The 12,270-nt window shown below is 34.1% G+C and overlaps 2 pseudogenes across 1 annotated transcript; both read right to left on the reverse strand.

The window, feature by feature from the left end:
• Positions 1–410: 410 nt before the first annotated feature.
• Positions 411–2,552, reverse strand: LOC144549135 (L-type lectin-domain containing receptor kinase SIT2 pseudogene; annotated as a pseudogene). Its single transcript, XR_013509585.1, has one exon. The product of XR_013509585.1 is annotated as an L-type lectin-domain containing receptor kinase SIT2 pseudogene (transcript).
• Positions 2,553–5,736: 3,184 nt separating this feature from the next.
• Positions 5,737–8,099, reverse strand: LOC144549170 (L-type lectin-domain containing receptor kinase SIT2 pseudogene; annotated as a pseudogene).
• Between the last annotated feature and the right edge of the window lie 4,171 nt (positions 8,100–12,270).

Below are 12,270 nucleotides of genomic sequence, written 5' to 3' on the forward strand. Positions count from 1 at the left end.
TGACTTCAACTACTTCCCACACATCTTGTGCACTGAGCAAGGCCAAGCCTCATTTGTATACCCCAATTATCATAGTCGTTCTTTGTAATATGAGGCACCAAAGCTTGTCCCAACGATTTCACTACGGAGCTTTCCATGGTTCTAATAACAATTTGTAATTAGTATTTGATATAAACTTAATATATTTAATAGTGGAAAAAAGAACACTTTCTGACAGAAAATTAGCTTCTAATATAAATATTCTTTTACTCTCTTACATTGAAAAGACTCTTTACATAATATATAGACCCAAATAAATTTCTACACACTCTACTACCACTAAATAACATTTAATCCTCTCATAAAACTCCTTTATTTCCCAGATACGTTTTTTCATCTCTCAAGACATCCTAGAAGACTACAACATGACCTCTAGATAATACAAACATTAAGGAATACATTTATAACAATTCCAGAGAGTTCCAATATTAATTATTACATCTGACTAATAATTATGTTTACAATTTCCAACAATAACATCTGATTACACAATATTATCAGATAAATAAAAATTAGAAAACACAGAGTCTGTTCTATCATCTACCACCTGATAAACCAGAGAAAGATGTCGTTGTAGAGGGATGTGACATAACATAAGAATCAAATCCTTCATTCTGAAACATTGTAAGCGTGCTAAAATTCATATATATGTCAGTTAAGTCTGGTAGGGGTACATCACCTTCCAGATATTGCACAGCTTGTCGCATGCTCGGCCTGGCAGTAGGTAGTGGATGTGAGCAAATCAAACCTAGTTTAAGCACCATATCTAGCTCCTCAACTGTAAAACATTCGCCTAATCTTGGATCCACAATATTCGCTAATGATCCGAATTTCCAGTTTTGTAACACCCAATTGACTAGAATCATTCGCTCCCCTTGCACACCGAGGTGCACTGGTCTCTTACTGCAAACAACCTCTAACAGGAATGCACCAAAGGCAAACACATCAGTAAGAGGTGTTGCCATACCAGTTCTCGCAAGCTCTGGGGCAATATAACCCATTGTACCTACCACATGGGTGGTTTGAGGGTCGATACCGCGATCATATAATCTTGCAAGGCCGAAGTCACCTAATCTAGCATTTAAATCACTGTCTAATAAAACATTGCTTGCCTTAATGTCTCGGTGGATGACGACTTGCTCCCAATCCTCATGGAGGTATAAAAGACTTGATGCTACTCCTTTGATAATTTTGAATCGTTGGATCCAATTAAGGATCGGCTTTTCATGACCATACAAATACTTGTCAAGACTCCCATTTGGCATGTAATCATATACCAAAAGGAGCTCCCCTTTACTCCGGCAATAACCCAGTAATTGAACAAGGTTTCTATGCCGGAGCCGGCCAATACTCACAACCTCTGAAATAAATTCCCTGATACCTTGGTTGGATTCGTGTGTGAATCGCTTGACTGCAACTTCCAATTTGGACAGAGGTAAAACCCCCCTGTAAACCCTCCCAAATCCACCAATTCCAAGCAACTCTTTTTCCTCAAACCCATTGGTTGCTTGGTACAAATCTTTGTATGAGAAGCGATGTGGACCAAAATCAACTTCCCAATCTTCAATCACTTCTCTGTACGTAAAGTGTTTCTTCACATAGCGGAAAATGAAAGTGACTAAAATAAGAATAAAGGCTGCTGAAGCAACAGGTATCACTATGTGTAAGACTTTTGATCGGCCTTTGGGGGTTGTACGTGGGAGCTTTGGTAACTTTGATAGGTCAATGGATGGTGCTGGTCCATTTAGTTTGAAGCTCCATCCAAGGATATAATGAGAGCTAACCATAGGGCCAGTGGAAGAAGAAAAACCAATGTACATAGAATCGTTCAAAACTGTTGAGAGATTGAATTTATAAGAGAGTAGAGGTTTTCTTGGCTTAGACTTTCCAATGGGAGATAGGGCAACAGTAATTTGTGTCTCTTGGCTCTTGTATTCAACCCATACTTGCATCGCTTCACCACTAGAAAGGCTCAAATTTTGAAAAGCACCTGAATCATCAACATAATAGCCGGCAGAATCTGATTGGTCTGACTTCAAACTATTTATATCAATGCCAACATGGTTATCATTTGTATCGTTGAACTCAGGGTTATTAACAGTGTCAAGCTCAACGGCAAAAGTATGGTTGGTGGGATTGCCGTTGGTTTCATTGAAGAGGCCCAAGTATTGTCCTGGCATGGCGCTGGAGAGATTCTTCGAGGGTGAGATGAAGAAGGCCATCCCATCGCTGCTGAGGCCAATGTCCTTCGAAATAATTGCAAATACAAATGTGGTGGAAAAGGAAGGGGTGGGCCTACCGAAGCGAATTGAAGAGGGGTAGAAGGAATGACCTTTTACTTCAGCCCTGTCGTTTGTTAATTTCAAAAGGCCATTCGACTCGATGTAACCTTCACCGTCCAGGGTTAAATTTGCACCAGCGAATCCATTGAATGTAAATTCCACTTCTTGGCTGAATGAGAATGTGATTTTTAAGAGGAGGAGAAAAACCAAAGCAAAGGTTTTAATCATGAGCATGGCTAAAGAAACAAATTATTTCTTTGACAGGAAGTTGTTTTGGATTCGAGAGAGTATAAAGTGACCAGATATTATTTATTCATGTGAGGAGATAAGGCACCAAGCAGAAGAGCCGTCTCAGAACTAGCATTACAGTGATTTTATATAGATAATTCGAGATGCAAAGATATTCTTTTGAAGGACGAGATGCAAAGATATTCAACAAACAGATATTAATTATATAGGATTAGGTCCTACATACATATATATATATATATATATGGAAAGATTAAATTCAAAGTCTGTTGCATTGATTTTCAACGATGAAATTCAACTCGTTGAAACCAATTTATTTTATTAGTGATACATTTATATGTAAAATTTATAAATTTTAAATTAATTTAATATAAAGTCAAGCTATCAAGAAATATATTCATACAATCAACAGATAGATATTTAGAAATATAACAAGTATAAATGTTAAAAAAACTACTCAAGTATTAAAAATAATAATTATTTGCACACAATGTTTAATATTAAAAATATGCAGTCACATACTTGTTTTTCTATAAAAATGTTAAAAACAAAGTAATTTATTATAAAAGATAAATTTCTATGTATTTATTAATTAGTTTTTTAAAATAATATATTTGTAAAAAGAACCTGACCATTTGAAAACAAATTTTAATCGGGTAAGACTAATGATAAACGAGTACAGATACATGTATAATTCTGAAATAGTTCAACTTATATAAAATATAACTTGAAGATTTTTTGAAAAAATATTTACGAATGTCAAGAAAGATTTTTTTTTATACATTTTAGATCACACGGTCCGAAGTTGAGGAGCACAAGGCGGCTACCTAACACGAATAGCAGCGTAGCAGATGCGGGCATTGCTCTAGGATTAGATATATATTTAGATTCCATTTTATCTCTTTTTGGTTTTTTATTATTCTTTTGTAACCCAATTGTATGCCTAGCCCATAGCCATAGGCAAGTTTTCAAAGTCCATGTGTTTGAACTAATTAATTAATGGAGAGGGAGACTTAATTAATTAATAATATTCCTGCAAAATGGCACATGTGTTTGTACTAATTATTCTCCTCTCACATGTCCAATGGCCACACTTTCACGAGTTGACAATTTTTTATCTTTCTATCCAGCACACTCTGGGATCACCTATTACCTAGCAATTGCTTAGCTATTGCCTAGAATGAAGAATGAAGCTCAATCGGGTGCCCTTCGGTGGCACAGCCAATTAAGTATATATGTGACTGTTGCTACTTTTCCGTTGAATTGTTCAATTTTGTTTGTTTTTTAATATTCATTAATTGTCGTATATCTCCCCAGCTGCTCGATCGGATACCTTAATTAGCGAGTCTGAGAGGTTGCCAAATGATCGATGAGCTGTCTAGCTAACTTCACCCGGTTGTGTTATACTAGGTACAAACTATAGCACCTCCAGCTCCTTAATTATATCCTCTTCCACTTCCTCAATAAGCTTTGCCATAATTTTTAAAAGGGACCATGCATGTCAGGTTCAATTTAACCCAGTCATTAAACAATTATATATTACAATTATATATTAGTGTAAAATAAAGCGGTAAAAATAAATGGAAAACTAACACATTAAAATTAACTTATAATTAATTATATTTTTTACCGCTTCACTTTATAAGAAATAAATATTTTTTTTTTGTATAAGTTTGACATGTAAACATATTTCTCGCGAAGTAAATTGATTTTAACAATTTGATTATGTTATTTGAAGTCAGTTTAATAGATTTATGAGATAAAACTCACAAAAGAGCTTGGTGAGGAATTCACATCCTCTAAATTAACTCAAATTAATTGTGAGTTAAGATCTGATCCGTCCGACTTAAATATGTATTAATGTTAAAAGATCCCATGCATTATAGACGTGAATCAGATTGCGCAGATTTTAATTACAATGCCAAAAAAATTAACTCAAACAATACGTTAATGCAGATGATATGGTTAAAAGACCCCACACATTATAGACGTCAACCAGATTACGCAAATTTTAATTATATGGCCGAAAAAATTAACTCAAACAATGCGTTAATGCAGACGAAATGGATTCCTTGGTGAGTGCTTTCTCCTCTACAGTACACCCTAATTGTACTTGACCGGGCATCCTCTGAGATATCTCAATTTTTTGTGTGACCGACGTGTCCGGTGCCTATTTGGTAATAGTGCGGGCCAGTATTATTTTTGCTTTGCGATTCGTGCAGAACATAATTGAACGGTTGTCATCTTCTATAAAAACAAGCAAAAGTTGAGATATCACAGAGGATGTGAATTCGCCGTGGCAAAATGATGAAATTTTTCCATTAATTTACGAAAGATTTCCTTTCCTTTAATGACCGACTTCACTGGTTTTTAGGCTTCAGCAGTTCCGCTTCCTTCGCACCATTCCGTCCTCTCCCTCCCCCCTCCTACCGAAGGCTATGGATAGTGGTACTCAGTAATCCAGTACAATATGGCAAACTGATAGAATTTTCTAAAAATATAACATCTATTTTATATAAAACTAACATTTAAAACTTTTGGATCGATGGTGCCATCTATATTGGACAACCTAGCTACTCGCAACCTAGCTATATATTTACAATCATCAATTTATATAGCAACCAAAAATCAAATAATTAAATAGAAAAAAGAATATGTAATTTGACTACATGAGTACAAATACTACAAGACTACATGAAGGCCTTATTCAATACAGATCAATACCCAATTCTTCAAATCAGTAATTTGACAGACAAATGCAACCTTTGTATGCCTTCTCGAGTATCTCCCATGCCTCCTTTGATCTTGTCCCACCTGCAATTTTCTCAAAACCAGATTCATCAACTGCTTGAAAAATGAGATATAGTGTGGTTTTATCTCTAGTACGGGTTTCTTCAATTGGTTTGCCGTATGATTGGCCGTTGCCACTGGCTCTTTATAGCCGATTTCAACTACTTCCCACGAATCTTGTGCACTGAGCAAGGCCTTCATCCCCAATTATTGTAGTTGTTCTTTGTAAGATGCAGCAACAAAGATTGTCCCAAAGATTTCACTGCAGAGCTTTCCATGGTTCTAATAACAATTTGTAATTAGTATTTGATATAAACTTAATATATTTAATAGTGGAAAAAGGAACACTTCTGACAAAAACTTAACTTCTAATATAAATATTCTCTTACTCTCTTACATTGAAAAGACTCTTTACATAATATATAAATCCAAATAAATTTCTACACACTCTACTACCACTAAATAACATTTAATCCTCTCATAAAACTCCTCTATTTCCAATATACGTTTTTTCATCTCTCAAGACATCCTAGAAGACTACAACATAACCTCTAGATAATACCAACATTAAGGACTACATTCGTATGACTAATAATTATGTTTACAATTTCCAACAATAACATCTGATTACACAATATTATCAGATAAATAAAAATTAGAAAACACAGAGTCTGTTCTATCATCTACCACCAGATAAACCAGAGAAAGATGTCGTTGTAGAGGGATGTGACATAACATAAGAATCAAATCCTTCATTCTGAAACATTGTAAGCGTGCTAAAATTCATATATATGTCAGTTAAGTCTGGTAGGGGTACATCACCTTCCAGATATTGCACAGCTTGTCGCATGCTCGGCCTGGCAGTAGGTAGTGGATGTGAGCAAATCAAACCTAGTTTAAGCACCATATCTAGCTCCTCAACTGTAAAACATTCGCCTAATCTTGGATCCACAATATTCGCTAATGATCCGAATTTCCAGTTTTGTAACACCCAATTGACTAGAATCATTCGCTCCCCTTGCACACCGAGGTGCACTGGTCTCTTACTGCAAACAACCTCTAACAGGAATGCACCAAAGGCAAACACATCAGTAAGAGGTGTTGCCATACCAGTTCTCGCAAGCTCTGGGGCAATATAACCCATTGTACCTACCACATGGGTGGTTTGAGGGTCGATACCGCGATCATATAATCTTGCAAGGCCGAAGTCACCTAATCTAGCATTTAAATCACTGTCTAATAAAACATTGCTTGCCTTAATGTCTCGGTGGATGACGACTTGCTCCCAATCCTCATGGAGGTATAAAAGACTTGATGCTACTCCTTTGATAATTTTGAATCGTTGGATCCAATTAAGGATCGGCTTTTCATGACCATACAAATACTTGTCAAGACTCCCATTTGGCATGTAATCATATACCAAAAGGAGCTCCCCTTTACTCCGGCAATAACCCAGTAATTGAACAAGGTTTCTATGCCGGAGCCGGCCAATACTCACAACCTCTGAAATAAATTCCTTGATACCTTGGTTGGATTCGTGTGTGAATCGCTTGACTGCAACTTCCAATTTGGACACGGGTAAAACCCCCCTGAAAACCCTCCCAAATCCACCAATTCCAAGCAACTCTTTTTCCTGAAACCCATTGGTTGCTCGGTACAAATCTTTGTATGAGAAACGATGTGGACCAAAATCAACTTCCCAATCTTCAATCACTTCTCTGTACTTAAACTTCTTCTTCACATAGTGGAAAATGAAAGTGACTAAAATAAAAATAAAGGCTGCTGAAGCAACAGGTATCACTATGTGTAAGACTTTTGATCGGCCTTTGGGGGTTGTACGTGGGAGCTTTGGTAACTTTGATAGGTCAATGGATGGTGCTGGTCCATTTAGTTTGAAGCTCCATCCAAGGATATAATGAGAGCTAACCATAGGGCCAGTGGAAGAAGAAAAACCAATGTACATAGAATCGTTCAAAACTGTTGAGAGATTGAATTTATAAGAGAGTAGAGGTTTTCTTGGCTTAGACTTTCCAATGGGAGATAAGGCAACAGTAATTTGTGTCTCTTGGCTCTCGTAGTCAACCCATACTTGCATCGCTTCACCACTAAAAAGGCTCAAATTTTGGAAAGCACCTGAATCATCAACATAATAGCCGGCAGAAACCGATTGGTCTGACTTCAAACTATTTATATCAATGCCAACATGGTTATCATTTGTATCTTTGAACTCAGGGTTATTAACAGTGTCAAGCTCAACGGCAAAAATATGGTTGGTGGGATTGCCGTTGTTTTCTTCATTGAAGAGGCCCAAGTATTGTTGTGGCAAGGCGCCGGAGAGATTCTTCGAGGGTGAGATGAAGAAGGCCATCCCATCGCTGCTGAGGCCAAGGTCCTTCGAAATAATTGCAAATACAAATGTGGTTGAAAAGGAAGAGGTGGGCCTGCCGAATTGAATTGAAGAGGGGTAGAAGGAATGACCTTTTACTAAAGCCGTGTCGTTTGTTAATATCAAAAGGCCATTCGACTCGATGTAAGCTTCACCGTCCCGGGTTAAATTTGCACCAGCGAATCCATTGAATGTAAATTCCACTTCTTGGCTGAATGAGAATGTGATTTTTAAGAGGAGGAGAAAAGCCAAAGCATAGTTTTTAAACATGAGCATGGCTAAAGAAACAAATTATTTCTTTGACAGGAAGTTGTTTTGGATTTGAGAATGTAAAGTGACCAGATTTTAGTTATTCATGTGAGGAGATAAGGCACCAAGCAGAAGAGCCGTCTCAGAACTAGCATTACAGTGATTTTATATAGATAATTCGAGATACAAAGATATTCAAAAACAGATATTAATTATATAGGATTAGGTCCTACAGATATATATATATATTTATAAATATTGAAAGATTAAATTCAAAGTCTGTTGCGTTGATTTTCTACGATGAAATTCAACTCGTTGAAACCAATTTATTTTATTAGTGATACATTTTTATATAAAATTTATAAATTTTAAATTAATTTAGTATAAAGCTAGTCAAGCTGTCAAGAAATATATTCATACAATCTTCAGACATATATTTAGAAATATAAAAAGTATAAATGTTAAAAAAACTACTCAAGTATTAAAAATAATAATTATTTGCACAAACTTTTACTAAATATAACTGTTTAATATTAAAAATATGCAGTCACATACTTGTATATTAAAAATATAACTGTTTATTATAAAAGATAAATTTCTAAGTATTTATTAATTAGTTTTTTAAAATAATATATTTGTAAAAAGAACCTGACCATTTTAAAACAAATTTTAATCGGGTAAGACTAATGGTTAACGAGTACAGATACATGTATAATTCTGAAATAGTTCAACATATATAAAATTTTGGAGAAAAATATAACTTGAAGATTTTTTGAAAAAATATTTACGAATGTCAAGAAAGATTTTTTTTTATCCATTTTAGATCACACGGTCCGAAGTTGAGGAGCACAAGGCGGCTAGGATTAGATATATATTTAGATTCCATTTTATCTCTTTTTGGTTTTTTATTATTCTTTTGTAACCCAATTGTATGGGATAGGCAAGTTTTCAAAGTCATATCCCCCATGTGTTTGAACTAATTATTCTCCTTTCACATGTCCAATGGGCACACTTGCACAAGTTGACAATTTTTTATCTTTCTATGCCAGCACACTCTGGGATCACCTATTACTTCCTCAATAAGCTTTGGTATAATTTTTAAAAGGGGCCATGCATGTCAGGTTCAATTTAACCCAGTCATTAAATAATTATATATTACAATTATATATTAGTGTAAAATAAAGCGGTAAAAATAAATGGAAAACTAACACATTAAAATTAACTTATAAATTATATTTTTTACCTCTTCACTTTATAAGAAATAAATAATTTTTTTTGTATAAGTTTGACATGTAAACATAATACTCGCGAAGTAAATTGATTTTAACAATTTGATTTTGATATTTGAAGTTAATTTAATAGATTTATGAGATAAAACTCGCAAAAGAGGAATTCACATCCTCTAAATTAACTCAAATTGTGAGTTAAGATCTGATCAGTCCGACATAAATATGTATTAATGTTAAAAGACCCTGTGTATTATATACGTGAATCAGATTGCGCAAATTTTAATTACATGGCCGAAAAAATTAACTCAAACAATACGTTAATGCAGATGATATGGTTAAAAGACCCCGCGCGTTATAGAGTGAACCAGATTACACAAATTTTAATTATATGGCCGAAAAGGTATAATTGCAAATACAAATGTGGTTGAGAAGGAAGAGGTGGTCCTGCCGAAGCGAATTGAAGAGGGGTAGAAGGCACGACCATATACTTCAGCCGTGTCGTTTGTTAACCTCAAAACGCCATTTGACTCAATGTAAGCTTCACCGTCCAGGGTTAAATTTGGGCCGGCGAATCCATTGAATGTAAATTCCACTTCTTGGCTGAATGAAAATGTGATTTTTAAGAGGAGGAGAAAAGCCAAATCAAAGTTTTTAATCATGAGCATGGCTAAAGAAACAAATTATTTGCTTAGAAGTTGAGAAGCTCAGTTCGGCGTATTTCTCAATTTGCCAGCAAGAGTGCGGATTTGAGAATTATTTGATGTGGATTTGATAATATAAAGTGAGCGGATAAGGCACAAAGCAGAAGCGTCTACTTGAACAATTGACCAATCTTAGAGTCGTCTCAAACTGGGGGACAAATTTGTGGTAAAGTCCTTGTTCTTATGTAAATATTAATATTTACACTAAAATATGCATATGACTAAGTTTTATAATTTGCTTGAAATTCGGAACTGAGTATGTTATTTGGCTCAATTAAAATTTGACTTATAAGTAAGGTTAGAGACAACTTATGGACACCCAATTATTGCAACATTAAACTTTCAACTCTTCAATAGCACTAATGGCCAATTATTGAGTGAGATTATGATACTTTATAATGTGAGGATTGGTTCGTGCTATGGATCCATATCTTTGCTTTTAAGTTTCAAATAATTAATTTGAATTTGTTAAAATATATAAAAAAAAAAAATCAGAAATAAAAAATTCAGAAAAGAAAATTCAAGATGGCTCAAGACAACTAGTAGCTACCAACACCTCCAAGCTAACAAATACCTTGCTCAATGGAGAAAATTATTTGTACGGGCAAGGGCAGCATGTAGGGCTCTAAGTGGTCGAGAGAATTTATCAGGAGAGGATTGGACTCAAATCCATTTGAGAGAATTACAAACAATATTGGAATGTACGATATATACATTTCTAGTTTGAGAGGGAGTGTTCAAATATAGAAAAGGAATCAAACTTATTTTCAAATATAGAAAGATAACGGCAACGTGTACCGTCATTACTAGAATAAGAAATAGTTCTAACGGCTAGTTTTGAGCCTGATAATAATAAATAGGAAATCTTGTAATAAGAAAAACACAAGTTTGCGAATATATTCTCTCTCTTCAATTCCACTTCTCTGTTTCATAAATTCAACATAATTACTTATTAATATGATTCTACTTAAAAATGTACTTGGAGACAAAATATTATATATTTTTAGAATATTTTTACTATTGTTAGATAGATAGAAAATTATTAGTTTTGCACAGGCTTCTAAATAGCTAGCTATAGCGGCGCTATAGCTACGCTATAGCTTTTCCGGACCATAAACGCTAAGCTATGAGATAAAATTGCGCTAACTCAGCTACGACCGCTATAGCTATAATAGCTGACCGCTATTATCGCTATATGAGACCCGCTATAGCTACCGCTATGCTACATGGTTTTTTTTTTGCAATTTATATGGACTTCTGTACTTCTATTCTTATTTCTAATGCTACATGGTCTTCTACGATAAGTATACTAAACCAAACTATATGCTTCTATTTTTATTTGTGATTTATTCTATCATTCTATATCGAGAAATATTCAAATACTAATTCTTCATTTTGATTACTCTTTTTGTAGTATTCATTTATAAAATTATTCTCGTTCGTTTCAATTGAAAGCTGATTTTGATTATTATTATAATTATAAAATGTTTAAATATGTATATTGACTTCATTTACCTTATAAAATTAATTGCTCTTTGTCTATTATAATATGTAATACCATGAAGTATAAACTATTAAATAATGTTACTTTTTATATTTTTTTTCCTTCTTATTTGCGTAATTGATAAAAAGTATAGACTTAGATTAGTTGTCATTTAGTTGTTATATCAATTCTCTAATATTGATTATGTTGATAATTAGTAGAAATATATAATATAAAGTTTGAAAAGGGAAATCGCTATGTGTGATAGCTTCCGCTATAGCTACGCTATCCGCAATAGCTTTTTGTTTTGGTCTCCCCGCTATGCCGCTATAATCGCTATTTAGAACCTTGGTTTTGCATGGTTCAAATTTAGATAAGGTAATTTGTTACCTATCTGAAAAAAATAATAAAATGATTTTAAAAACTATAATTTTTTTTTTGTTCGATATCACGGCAGATGCTGCCAGTTGAATTTCATTCACACCAGTACAAAAAAAACCCCTTTGCACTTCAATTACATAGTTGCTTATGTCTAACAGATGGAAAAAATAAAACAGGAAAGATTTATCACAGTAACATAAAACAAACTAAAATCCCTCATTCATACCAGTATAAAATTTAGTTTGCAAGTACATTTTTATACGAAATTTATGTAAAGTGATTGTATGAATTATTTGAAATTTGAAAACGAAGATATAATACAAACTGACTGCCTATGAAGTTGCAAAAATTAAGATAAAAATATATTTACAAAAAATTAAAGTAAAAGGTTATGTACGAACATTCAAAGTTTTGTTCAAAAGCCAAAATATCTAGATATTTTGCCAAGGTTGCTTTCAAGTAATAAATTTCACGGTACCAC

The sequence above is a fragment of the Carex rostrata genome, chromosome 34 (assembly GCF_964058835.1).
Source record: "Carex rostrata chromosome 34, lpCarRost1.2, whole genome shotgun sequence".
NCBI lineage: Eukaryota > Viridiplantae > Streptophyta > Magnoliopsida > Poales > Cyperaceae > Carex > Carex rostrata.